The sequence below is a fragment of the Brassica rapa genome, chromosome A04 (assembly GCF_000309985.2).
Source record: "Brassica rapa cultivar Chiifu-401-42 chromosome A04, CAAS_Brap_v3.01, whole genome shotgun sequence".
NCBI lineage: Eukaryota > Viridiplantae > Streptophyta > Magnoliopsida > Brassicales > Brassicaceae > Brassica > Brassica rapa.
Genome location: NC_024798.2, coordinates 1,096,035 through 1,110,582, shown reverse-complemented (window position 1 = coordinate 1,110,582; position 14,548 = coordinate 1,096,035).

Sequence of the window (14,548 nt, the reverse complement as noted above, 5' to 3'; positions counted from 1 at the left end):
ACTGTCATTACATAAGAATGTAGTTAGAAAACAAATAGGAAGTGGGAAAAAAATTGGATAGAAACAAGAACGAGAACAATGTAAGGACTCCTTACTTGGATCATCAACTTGATCAAACATGTCAGCAGGAAAATCATCTGAGGAAACATCAGCTTTTTCATCATCTTTTGAAACAAGTCTGCATCTTCTAGCTGCTGAGGAGGAGCGAACAAGGGCTCAGCAGGTCCGTGGATATCATAGAAAGAAGGATTCCGGCAACCTCAAGGCTTCATCAACTTGGCGTGATGAGCAAGGAAGAGTCTGAGGATGAACACAAAAAAAAGGGAGGATATATTATCTATTAATTTAAAGAGATATGAAAGGGGATGATCGTATTGCCAAAATAGTTTAAGAGAACAAGCTGCGTTCCAAGCTTACCTAAACCTCTTTCGTCTTTCTCCAAAGAGTGATATTAGGAGAATAGGATAATTACCAATTATCTCGTACACAAAACAAAAAAAGGAAACTTACCAATGTTGTGATGTGTCCATATTTATTTAATTTAGGATATTTTCCTTTTTTTTTTCTTTCTAAGGTTTATAAAGGTTAACATATATATATATATATATATAGATAGGTGTATTGTGCAAACTTGTTCAATAAAATAATATTCACAAATCGAGATTACCACGGTAAATCAGATCGAGATTATCACGGTAAATCAGATCGTAAAGAAGATTCAGATCTAGATCGAGATTACCACGGTAAATCAGGAAGCATCATCCAATCCTTCTATCTCTAAGTGAAGAAACTTCTCCGGTATCTACAGCGTACGATGAAGGGTTAAGAAGGTCCTAGAGTGTGGTGTTAGCTGGTAAGCCTTTCAAAGGTGAACCAAATCACAGTTACATATTTCATTAAGTTTTGGTGACTTCTCAGTTATCTTGGGTATCGAGAATCAAACCTCAACAAATCTCGGAACTCAAGATGAATCGTTTTCGAAAGAAGAAAAAGCCATCCTTAATGGAAGAGCTCAAGGGGATGAAGCTTCTGGAAGAAGGAGAGATGGTGGACATTCCAGATCTGGAGATAGAAGACCTTATCGAAGAGAACAGCCTCAGTGTCATTGTCAGATGCCTCAACCCTTACGTCTACAAAATAGGAGGGCTAGTGAAGCCTCTCCCACCCATCTGGGGATTGGAAGACAAAGCTCGAAAAAGAGAAGTTGGTGAAAACAGAGTCCAGTTTACATTTGCTTCAGAAGGAGATTTGCAACATGTTCTTACGAAAGGGCCTTGGTTTGTTAATGGGTGGGTGGTATCTCTCGATCAATGGACACCAAACCCTCCTCCGGAATTTCTTGAAAGGCTTACTTTTTGGGTATGAATAAGAGGGCTTCCAATCCATATGTTGAAGAAGCAAGTGGTGGAGAGCCTTCTCGAACCATTGGGACAGGTCGGGCTCATTGAACTTCATGCAAAAAACTCCAACTCCCTGGAGTATGTTAGAGCCCAGCTGACCATCAATACGGAGGAGCTTCTACATTTCAGGAGGATAGCAAGATTTAAGTCGGGCGTAACTATTCCTACGGAGCTAGAATATGAGAAATTGCTTAAAATTTGCTACACTTGCAAGAGGCTCACTCATGATCAGTCTAGATGTACACAGCAGATCAACATAGTGCAAGAGGAGGAAAGAGCAGTCCAGAGAAGAAGCCAGGAGCAGAGTCTGAGGAAGAAACTAAGCGAGAAGGAATCTAAGGCTAAGGAGGCTCTTCAAAAGGTCCCTGCCAAAGGGGTAGTAATATGGAATGCACCTACTGAAACAATATCCAGAGGTGGGAAGAGTAAAGCTCATAACACCCCCAAGGAGGATAAACGAAAAGGGAAGAGGGTGGCCTCGAACCCACAATTGGAATGGAGACAGAGGAGTGAGCGTGGTGGTCCACGAAAATCACGAAGCACAGAGGAGTCTACAGCTAATCCAAGAAGCTCGGGAGATTATAACGGAGTTAAAAGCGTCAATCTGGGAGCTGAGGAGAAGAGTACTTCTGAGGATCCCATAGGGCCAAGGTCAGTCTTCCATAGACTAGGCAGTAACGAGAAAGAGCAAGGCTCGGGGGGCAGTAAGGAGAAACGAAATGCAAGAGGAGTAGAAGGAGATTTAAGACTGAGACTGAGCGGTGATTCTACAGTGGAGAGAGCTAAAGGTCAATCTAGCAAAAGCAGTAGAAGCCCCCCATCAGTGTTTGAGAGATTAAAATGCAATGTACTATCCTCATCAAGGGAGAGAGAAAACGCTGGTGGATCTCAGGCCCAGAAAAGGAGAAGACAAAGTCACAGTGATGAGAGAAGGCTGAAGAAACCTCGTACTGGATCACATGAGAAGAAAGAAGCTTCTCCATCAGTGTTCCAGAGATTGAGTGGAATTCATCACGACACCGCAGCGGAAGGAAATGGGCCAATGATTCATTCTGCTTACGCAGTGGAGAGAACTCCGATACATTTTACTCATGTAGCAGCACATTTCCCATATCATTCTGTCCGAAGGATAGCATTGACAAGTGGAACCAAATTGAAAGAAGGGTTGATGGGTAATACCAACCCTTCGAGATCAATATGATAATATTGAGCTGGAACTATCATGGGCTGGGGAATACCCCGACAGTTCGACATCTACAGGGTATACATGGTCAGTATTCTCCTGAGATAATATTCCTCAGTGAGACCAAGAGTAGGAGATTCTATATGGAGTCCACTGTGGAAATGTTGGGTTTTCATGATCCTTATTTCAGTGGACGCCAAAGGGAAGAGTGGAGGCCTTGCGGTGATGTGGAAGAGTTCATGTAAGGTCGAGGTGTTAAAGGCCAACAAACGCATAATAGATATGAAGGTGGAGTGGTAGGATCAAGTCTTTTACTTGACGTGTGTGTATGGTGACCCTGTCAAGAGTAGAAGAGGCTTTGTGTGGGAGAATATAACGATGATTGGAGCAGAAAGGCAAGGGGCTTGGATGCTGACCGGAGACTTCAATGAGGTGTTAGATCAATCAGAGAAGCAGGGTGGAGCAGAGAGAAGAGAAAGCGATGGACGTGAGTTCAAGCAGATGCATCTTGATTGGGGTCTTTGGGACATTAGATACATGGTTAATCCATTGTTCTAGGGGGGGGGGTGTAAGAAACAATGATTTAGTGCAATGTCGCTTAGATCGAGCTATTGCTAACCAGGAATGGATGAATTTGTTTCCTTCAGCGACCTCCTTTTATCTACATAGAGTCTGCTCTGATCATAGCCCGGTTCTTACATCCTTGGATGGTCATGCTATAAAGAAGCGATGCAGTTTCAAATACGACCATAGGTGTGTCAAAAGAGAGGGATTTGTAACGACAGTCAACGATAGCTGGAGGAGTCACAGAAGTGGACAAACAAGCATTATGAGTAGAATCGCAGATTGTCGGCGAGCTATCTCCTCCTGGAAACGTCAGGCGAAACCAGATTCGGCTCTACGTATCCAAGAATTACACTATAAAATTGATGAGGCATCGCGGCAAGAGGCCTTTGAGAGAGCTGCACTGGCGAATTTGAAAAAGGAGCTAAATGAGGAGTACTGTCATGAGGAAGAATTCTGGCTACTACAGAGCAGATTCAATTGGCTAAGATCAGGGGACAGAAATACTAAATTCTTCCTTGCAGTAACCAAGAACAGAAGAGCTCAGAGTCGTATTAAAAGCCTCATTGATGATGAAGGTAGAGAATGGTTCGCTGATAGGGATCTAGGTCGAGTAGCAGAGCAGTATTTCAAGACGCTTTTCTCAACTGAAGATGTGGGGATCGATCTTCCAGAATGGGAAGAGATACCTGAACTGTTATCACCAGCACAGAATGAGCTGCTACTAAAGGAGGTGACTACAGACGAGGTGAGGAAGGCGGTGTTTGAGATCAATCCGAACAAATGTCCACCCACGCCCGCTCTCTCGGCCAGTGGGTCCCATCCCGTTTCAACGGTCGGTGCATAAATTTTCCAAGGCTTCGAAATCATTGTTTTACTGACCCTGCAATCACCACCCGACATTTCTCCGTGTTTTGGCCTCACTCGCACGGTATCGCGAATCATTTCTTGATAGGTCACCCATCCTTTCACTACTCCAGTCCAAGCACGCTTAACTCTAGAGTTCTAACGGATGTGTGACGGAAAAGGTAAGTCAACTTTGGTGATATAGGTAATCAAATCAATTCTCTTTAGCCTTCCAATATATCACAACTCGGGATGTTAAATTTTTATTCCATAGAGTTGATTGTGTCCATAAATGTTTTTCCATATATACTTTTTTCCTAATCTTTGTATACTAGGTAATAACCCGCGCCTTGCGCGGGATGTGATTATTAGTTTCGATATTTTTAATAAAAAGACATTAAATCTGTTTAATCTGGATATTGGTTCGGTTTTAAGTTTTTTTTTTGGTTTTTAATCTTCTAAAATATAACTATTATTTTAAATTAATATTCATTTTAGTTTATTCGGTTAAAATGTTCGATTTTTTTTTGTTTTTTTCGGTAAAAACCAAAAATTAATATTATTTGTTTATTTTCATGTTATGCATTTTAGATAGTTGTCATGTCGAACCAATAGTTTCATATTATAGTTTCTAAACAGATAATATTTAATGAAAAAGAAAAGAAAATTATTAAGACAAAACATTTTACTACAATTTGTCGGTAGTAAAAGAAGCAATAAGAAAAAATATATCAATTTTCAAAAGAATTAGATATTTCAGTTGTTGTATGTGTATGTAAAAAGTATATAAAAATAGTTGATAAATATATAAAGATATTGTTAATTAATATGAAATGACATTTTTGTTCAAAATAATAAAATTAAATTTAAATTAAAATAAAAAAGGCTTTGACATTAGTCATTTTTCATATAAAGAAATAAAATTGTATCCGTAAATAGGGGTGAGGCCAAATCGAATATATAGGTATTTGGAAGCATTCGTGCCGATTCAATCTTTAGCCACCTAGATATTCGGTGACTCGGATATCTGAAATGTTTTAGAATTTTAAAGAATATCGATTTGATCCGTAAATAAAATAAAATTTTAAAATAATTGAAAATTTTAATAATAACATTTTATTACAAAAATAAAACATTATTTAACTTTTTAAATTTTAGTACCTAATATATTTAATTTAATTCATAACATATATATATATATGTATATATATATATAATTCTTTACATATGTGTATATATATTCATATAGCAGATCAAATTAGATATATGTTCCTAAAATTATTGGTATTTGTGATTTGCTTTTTGTTTGGTCATTGAATTTTAGTATTTGATTTGTTTCGTAGAGTTACAGATATCCAAATTATTTGGTTCAAATCAAAACGGATAACGATTCGAATCAAAATTTATGAATATTTTGCTCAACTTTATCTGTAAACAATAAAAGTAATATATATATATATATATATATAGTTTGGCTTTTGATTCGTTATCTATTTTTATTTGAACCGAAAAATCCAGAGTTTTATTGGAACAATGTATGTGAGTTTTATATTTAAAAACGCAAAATACATAGTGTGAACACATTTATGAATATAGTGTGAACGCGTTAGCATATTTATTATCAAATCACTGTGAATCTGACACGTGTCCGTTATAGTGTGAATGCATTTATTACAATGCTTCTCTTTTAATATATAAGGGATGGTACTGAACAAACGAGTGAAGGTTCATGTGTACACATCTTCTATCTTATTAAAGTAGAAACATTGTGTTGCACTTAACATTTATTTTATAAAATTTTAAATTAAATACATATTTCTATTTTATAGTAAAACCTTTATTAAATCACTAATATTCATTTTTTAATATTATAATTCATATTTCCAAACAATATACTCCTTTATTTATACTACTATCATGTTTCCAAACAAGATTATAATTAATCTTGTGTCCAAACAATAAAAATATTAGATTTCATCTTCTTAATAATTTTAAAAATATACTTACAAATTATTTAGATAAATTAAATAATTGAAAAATTCAAATAATTTATAAAACAACGAAATAAATATAACTTATGTTTACATGTTTAAATACTACAAAAACAGTTCAACCAATAATAAATAAATTAAATTAATGGTTATTTTATTTATATTTCCTAAATAATGATTATATCGTTTCTTTAAGTAACATAATAATTCAATAATAGCCATTACATAAAAAAATATATAAACGTTGTACAATAAATATAATAACAAAAATAATTATGAAAATGTTCAAAATATATGTTATCTAAAGAAAAACGCTTAACACTAATTGTTAACAACAAATTTAAACCGATTATAATATAAACCAAATTATTAATAATATAAATTACACCGAACAATTATAATAAAATTAATTAAGCTATATAAAAAGGAGTAATATGATCAAGACATATTTATTGTTCTTAACTATTTTATATCTATCATTTTCTCTATCAAAATTTTGTAAAAACGTTATAATTTCATAAAATTGTAAAACAAGAACTTTAAAATTTTGATTAAAAGGTTACAAATATGAAACTATAACAATTTAAATCAAATTAGATTACACATCAGTCATACATCGGTTCAATCGGTTAGTCTCAGGTTTTAGTGATTTTCTAAATATGGATAGTTTTAAAACCTTAATCGAATTATCGGATCATCGGATTAACCGGTTTGACTGTGGGTTCGGGTCGAATTTAAAAGCACTGATATAAATGCAAAAATATTTTAAATACACAAAATTCTGACAAATTAACAAATATTTGTTAAGTTATTAGTAAAAATTTTATCACAAAATATTCAGCGTTTGCAAAGCGCATGTCATAATCTAGTTCATTTTTTAAAGGAAATTAAAGATAAGGGCACATAACCTGAATGACCATCAAATTTAAATAAATTAGAATAACGTTTGAATATAACGCCATGCATGCATATTCATTGCAGTATACATTCATTTCTCCACCATAATAGCAATACTTTCACAAACAAACAATATCATCTTTATAGTGCATCCATCCACGTTGGAAAGATGCTTTGCGCGCGCTAAATATTAGCACCGGCTGGTCCCGGACCTAGAGAGATTATTTGGACCAAACGCCTAGACACCCTCTCGGTTGAAAAAGGAAACTAAGATTGCATAGTATATATGTAGGCATAAAGGAAAAAATTGTGATATAGACTTCTGTGATATTTCTTGTTACAGTACCCGTATTAAAATTAAGAATTTACTATATCAAAAATAACTTAACATTTTTACTAAAAGGAAAACGACTAAAGAAATATGACTAGATCTTAAAAATGTCAAGAAATCGAAATATGACACTGTTACCATAAAAGTAGCTTATATAGTCATTGGGTTCACCCCCTATGATGAATCTCTAGGTTCACCAACCAATAGGATTTCATTATTTCAAATTCGATATCTTTTGAAAAAGGAAACAAAGTATTGTCAAGTTATATTACGTTTAAAAAAAAGTAGTTACAGAAAAAAGAATTAAAAAAAAATATACTTTTAACATCGTCAGCAAAACCCTAAATCCTAATCTCTAAATCCTAAATCCTTTGGTAAATCCTAAACTTTGGATAAATCCTAAACTCTAAATAAAAAACACAGAACACTAAAATCCTAAATCATAAACTCTAAACCTTTGAATGTTTTAGTGTTTAGTGATTTTGATTTAGAATTTAAAATTTATCCAAGGGTTAAGCGTTATTCAAGGGTTTAGGGTTTAGAGTTTACGGTTTAGGGATTATGATTTAGGGTTTAGTGTTTTGCTGGCGATATTAAATTTTTTTTTTGTAATTACTACTATTTTTATTTTTTTACTTTTACTTTTTAATTTTTAAAACATAAAATAATTTGACAATATTTTGTTTTTTTTTTTAAGATATCAAATATAAAACAACACAATTCTATTGGTTGGTGAACCAAGAGGTTCCTATGGGGTGAAACCAAGAATAAGTCTTATTATAAATGTGGTTTGGAAGTTAGTTGATTAGGAGACAAATCCTCTCATACCCCTATATCTCATAACACAATCTCAAAAGGACCCTTTTGTTCTTTTAATTTTATATGTCAAAGGAAAAATCATAAAATTAAAATGGAAACGTTAATATTTTTTAGTTGATTTATAGAATTTGATAAAAATATTTCAAAAATCCAAAACGTTGTTTTCCATATTTTTGAAAAAATCATCAAAATGTGATTAAAAACGATTTTAAAATATTTTTTTCTGAATTTGAAAGGTATAGAATTTAAATATTTGCCCATAGGTTCACTAATCCATATGGGGAGGGGGGGGTTAGGGTTTAGTTTTGATGACCGGGAAGGATTTGATTTGGGAGTTTGGATTTTGATCAAAAAAAGAATTATGAAATAGGGGCATAGGAGACTCTATGAACCCATATGAGATTTGGCATTTCACATTTGGGGCACGCGAGAAGTTGGCTCGTTGATTAGTTTAAGGTGGTTGTTGTACGCGCCCTTGTATGTTTCTTTTTGGGATTTCGTTTCTGGGGGTAGTTGGTTGTTGTCCGCTGACCTAGTTTACCAAGGATAGTATAACTCCATCCCTTGGTGTTGTATCATTCCCTCTTTAATTATAATAAACTCAGTTGTAAAAAAATAATCCCTGAGAGTCTATTTTAGACTGTAAGTAAAAGAAAAAAAAATCGGTGGATTTAAAATAAATGGAATACAACAAAAAAATGAAAAAAAATCTCATTCATAACCAAATATATTATGCAATGATTTTTTTTATTTTATCTATTTTTTTGTCAGCAATATAAGCAGACTCATGTAGATTTCTGCGAACGATATCGGTAGCTCCGCATATGAACGACAAACAACGATTGTTTCCTTGCACTGCGTGCGAAACTGTCTGCCCTTGAGTTATGTGTCTGTGGTATATGAATAATCTCTGAGCTGTTGACACTTCTCTTCAAAAATGTTATGTCTTTCAAATAACTTGCAAAAGTTGGCCACTCCTCTGGTTCCGAAACCATCTTCACCAACTGAGAACAATCCGTTGCAAATGTAACCAAGAACTGTCTAAGATCCTCATGCATTCCATTCCTTATATGAGAGCCTCTATCTCTGAATGTAGTGGCGACTAACTCGCTCTTGTATTTCTTGCTCCCATTAATCTATCCAAACCTTCCAATGTGATATACCATCCTTGCCCTGAATATATATCCTGATTTTTCTAAGATCCGTCCTTAAAACACCATTTACCTGGTATAGTCGGTACTATCGATGGTACGGGTAATTGAGTATAATTTATTCTCTGTATAAGAGAATTTTGTGCTTCAGCCCAGAGTAACGATTCTATTTCTGCCAATTTGAGAGTACCACTCAGATCAATATCCAAGTTGCTAAAAACTTTATCGTTTCTTCCTTTCCAATTTTTATATATACCATAGAATCCATGTAAAATGATTGATGGAATAATTTTGTCTATTTTCATATATACCATAGAATCCATACAAAATTTCCAATTTTCTAAGATCTTTCAATTATTTTATCTATTTATTTGTGGAATTGATGGAATAATGATTTTTTTCATGTTAAATGGTGAATTTGTTTTTGAAATTAATGGAATAAGTTTTTTTTTTTTTTTGTAAAAAAGAATAAGGTATTTCACATCATTCAATTCCAAAAATTCAATCTAATTGCTGCCTTATTGCTCCAGAAATTCTTCACATCGTTACCAGCTCTTCATGTGCGTAGAGATTCTCGCCAATAGGTCATGTGCATAGCAAAATGAAACATTAATTAGTCTTATGTTCTCAAACATTTTGGAGTTAATATACATGAACATACATCTCCTAAATTATTAAACTAAAATTACTAAATTGTTTGGAGCTCTCAAAATCTCAGTGTCTATTTTACTTCTTCCTCTTCAGCTTTCCATGGCCCTTTCTTAATCTCTTCCTTCTTACCCATTTCCATTCTCTTCATCTATAGTAATCTCCTCCAAGTTTCTTTCTGAATTTTTAAATTTGGGAATATTACCAAAATGCACTCGTGTTATTTATTGATTAACCCAAAAACCAAGCCCAATGCAAGTGAGCCCGTATAACTCTATTTTCGATCTCATGCATGCGCGATACGTAATTTACATCTGATTGCATGCAACTCTTTAGCAACCTCATCACGTGATATCTTATAAAAATTTGCAACCTTTTTTGGTATAGAAATGCAATTACTGCATTTTTAAACAAATAAATATACGTCAAGTAAACCCTAAAGACGGGGAGCTTGTAGTCGAGTGGCAAGAAGAACTTGAGATGTCACCACATTTTAGATTCAATCCATCTACCATGCGAAATTAAGTCACATTTTCCAGGTCATTTACACGGATATGGACTATTGTTTTTCGATCTATTTTGAATAACCATGAGATCGAAGGTCTATCTGTGGGATGCCCCTCCCACACGAGGATTATGCTTATATCTTTAATAGAACCGGATTTAATCCTTTTTATTTAGCAAAAAAAAAGTAACCCTAAAATCCATCCACTAAATTGTATACCAATTTAATTAATCATTTCTGTAGGACCGCGAAAATCCTGATTGAAAATTACGAAACAAGAAGCATATAAACGATAATATAAAGACTTGCAACGTTTAAGATATCATAAGGAAATAGACGAATTCACGGAGTCGAGATTTGATCTCTTTCCTTAACTCAATAAATCGCCCGTAATGTGTGACGGTTTTATGCGATTTTTGAATCCCAGGATACAACCGTGATGAGACTGTTTCGCAACACCCGAAACAAAATCTACGAACTAACTACTACGATATACTCTCGAGACACTTACTTTAAAGAAGAAAAATCTAAAGAATATTTTTTTTTTCATTTCTAGTGAGAGAAAGTGGTAGTGAGAGAGATGATTGTATGAGATGTGAGATATATTGAGATTTTGAGATTATGGAGAGAGCATGGGTATTTATAAGAGAATTTAGCTTGGTCACCAAGCAATTTAAACTTGGTAACCAAGTTGGTTTGACTTGGCCACCAAGTTGACTTGACTTGGTCACCAAGGTGGCTTAGCTTGGTTGTCAAGTTTGCTAACTTGGTTGCCAAGTTTTTTCTCTTAAGGCTTAAGCCTTTTTCATCATGGTCCAAAACCAACAAATGAATCAATTTGCTCAGCTCATTTAGCTTGCAAAGTGAGTCCAAAATCTCCATATCTCTTCACATAACAATATAATTTTACTCAGCCATTGGGCTTATAAAATTTTTCTATTCACATATCCAATTATTACTCAGCCCAGTTAAGCTTATAATAATTGGTCCAACAATCCCCCACATGAATAGAAATTACTCTTAAAAAAATTAGGCTAGATATACTAAGACTGACTCTACAACTTGACCTAGACTAGACAGACGGACTTTTCGAGAGTATAAGCAAAAAAACTAACTGTATATGATGTAGTAGCGTTTTCCAGCTTTGAACTACTCATTGTTAATATCTGTCGGATTTACTTTTCAGGTGGTGAACATGATGTCTTGAACCCCCCTAAAGTTTATGTAAACCGAGTCAACAGATATAACACAGCTGCGTTTTCTCGTAGAGTTAAGTTCTCTATTGTGTTCATTTTTGGCCGTGAACTTGCCTGGTTAGTCATGAGTGAACTTGGAGAGTATAGCCTGAACTTCATTCACCTAGAAACGGCCCCATTTCACACTCACTAGGTGATTGCCATGTGCATCTACCATATACACAATAAAGTACCCTGTAATACTTTATATACATGTATATGAAGGTCATGGTCTTATCTCATTAAAAGCCAAAGCTTAACCTTATCCTTACAGGAGCACTATTATCATCTTGGGATATGGGTAGGTTTCAGTGCTTTTATCGGATTTTGTTTGATTTAGTTGTCCCTTTGAACCAACTTCTTGGGATCTCCAGTCACGTTAGTAGGGTTTCCATCAAACATCCTTTAATAATAGGCAATAAACCCATTTCCGTCAATGATTTTAATACTTAATCTCATGTTAAACCTTTGGTAAATAATCCATAAGGTTGTCAGCTGACGTTTTGAGATCACAGTTTCTAATGGTTTTATGTCGTCTTATGCGATGCGACTTACCATTATAGAGAATATCCAGTTCCCGAGCTATAGTCGATTGACTAAGCGTAGAGCTGAAATAGTTTCTCCGACAATGGAATATTTTTAGGAGGTAGTACTATGACTTTTGCTAAGCACCCCCACATTTTTGGAGTTAGTACAACGACGTTTGCTAAGCACCCCCACACTTTGAAGTATTTGTATGAATTTACATAACCTTTTCAAAGTACATAGCTTTTTGCCAATGTTTGAATGTGGTAAGCAACACTCCCCCCACATTTCCTGAGTTAATTCAGGATCATGCATGCTTGCATTCATCCTTTAAGAGTATAGAACTTTTGTTCCGCAACTTCACTATGTTATGGAACATTGACCCAAAACTACACTTCGTGTTTTAGTTTTTATCAAATTGGTTTGAGATTTCACATTATCTCTATATAAACCAATATTGCTACAACATTCGCCAGCCTTGCTACGATGTGTGTCAGCTTTTTGAACATAAGGCTTTCTTAGTTCTTTTGCTCAATCACTTTCGTTTTATGTTCACAATTGTGAATATCATATGTTTTGTGATTTGCATATTTGACTTACTTGAAAGTCAATTTTTATGGCTCGTAGCCTTTGCTTGTGAGAGATAGATTTTACTGAAAATCAATTTATCTATAGACCTAGTATATCAAATTAATTGATATACATGCAGTCGTTCTCTCATGCATAAAGAATCACAGCTCTTTGACTAATATATGATAAACATACAGTTCATCAAAAGAAATTTTGTCATTCTTTGAGCGTACGTCTATGCCTTGATTTGTCCATAAGGAAACTCAAAGTTCCATGAAAGTATTCAACTCACTATAGACTTATATAGTGGTTTTACTAGGCATAGACAAATCTTCACATGAAAACAATCCAAGTGGATGACCATTCCCAATAGGTTTGTCGTCTCACTGGTTATATTCGTATAATAAAATATTTCATGATTATTTGAACACAATCTTTCATCTTTAAATTTAGATTTATTCAAAAGAAAATATTTGAACACAATCTAAATATAGATTTGATTTATTCAAAAAAAAATACATATTTTATAATTATTTAGACACAATCTTTATCTATATGGACACAATCTTTATATTTGGATTTATCCATTATAGTTATTTGGACTCAATCATTAAATTTAGATTTATCCAAAAATATTATGAATTTAATCTACAAAAATTTATTCAAAAATATATTGAACTCAATCTTTTAAGATTTATCCATATTTTACAAAACTTATCTCATGAGTTTAAACTTAGTAACCCATTTATTGACTCGAAGTCATTGACATCAATAGTCACTATTGAATATGTTCACAAAATACAAATGGTAGTAATTATTGAGAACTCAATTCAAATAAGTGTTCTCAGAAGTCGTGTAAAGCGTTCTTAAACGATAATAATCGTTCTTGGAATCGCTAAATACGTTCTTGAACTTTTTAAAAGCCGTTCTCAGAATCGCTAAAAAGGCGTTCTTGAACTTTTAATAGTCATTTTTAAGAATTCGCCAATAGGCCTTCTTAAACGCTATTTTTCTTTAGAAAAATGAGATCGCGAGCCTTTCAGAGAATGTCGCGTAAATCATTTCCTAAATATGATTCGTCTTTTTATTCCAAAACGTTCTAAAGAATAGCTAAAGAGCATTCTTAGAACCGTTTCAGTTCGATTTAAAAATATTTTGTAAAGCCGTTTTACAAAATCATTTTTTTTAAAATATTGTTCGCAATATTCAATCCGATTCAAGCGATAAGCAAAAAAAAAAGCGGATTTATTGAGTTAAGATTGTAGGACCGCAAAAATCCTGATTGAAAATTACGAAACAAGAAGCATATAAACGATAATATAAAGACTTGCAACGTTTAAGAAATCGTAAGGAAATAGACGAATTCACGGAGTCGAGATTTGATCTCTTTCCTTAACTCAATAAATCGCCCGTAATGTGTGACGGTTTTATGCGATTTTTGAATCCCAGGATACATGTTTCGCAACACCCGAAACAGAATCTACGAACTACCTACTACGATATACTCTCGAGACACTTACTTTAAAGAAGAAAAATCTAAAGAGTATTTTTCTTTTCATTTCTAGTGAGAGAAAGTTGTAGTGAGAGAGATGATTGTATGAGATGTGAGATATATTGAGATTTTGAGATTATGGAGAGAGCATGGGTATTTATAAGAGAATTTAGCTTGGTCACCAAGCAATTTAAACTTGGTAACCAAGTTGGTTTGACTTGGCCACCAAGTTGACTTGACTTGGTCACCAAGGTGGCTTAGCTTGGTTGTCAAGTTTGCTAACTTGGTTGCCAAGTTTTTTCTCTTAAGGCTTAAGCCTTTTTCATCATGGTCCAAAACCAACAAATGAATCAATTTGCTCAGCTCATTTAGCTTGCAAAGTGAGTCCAAA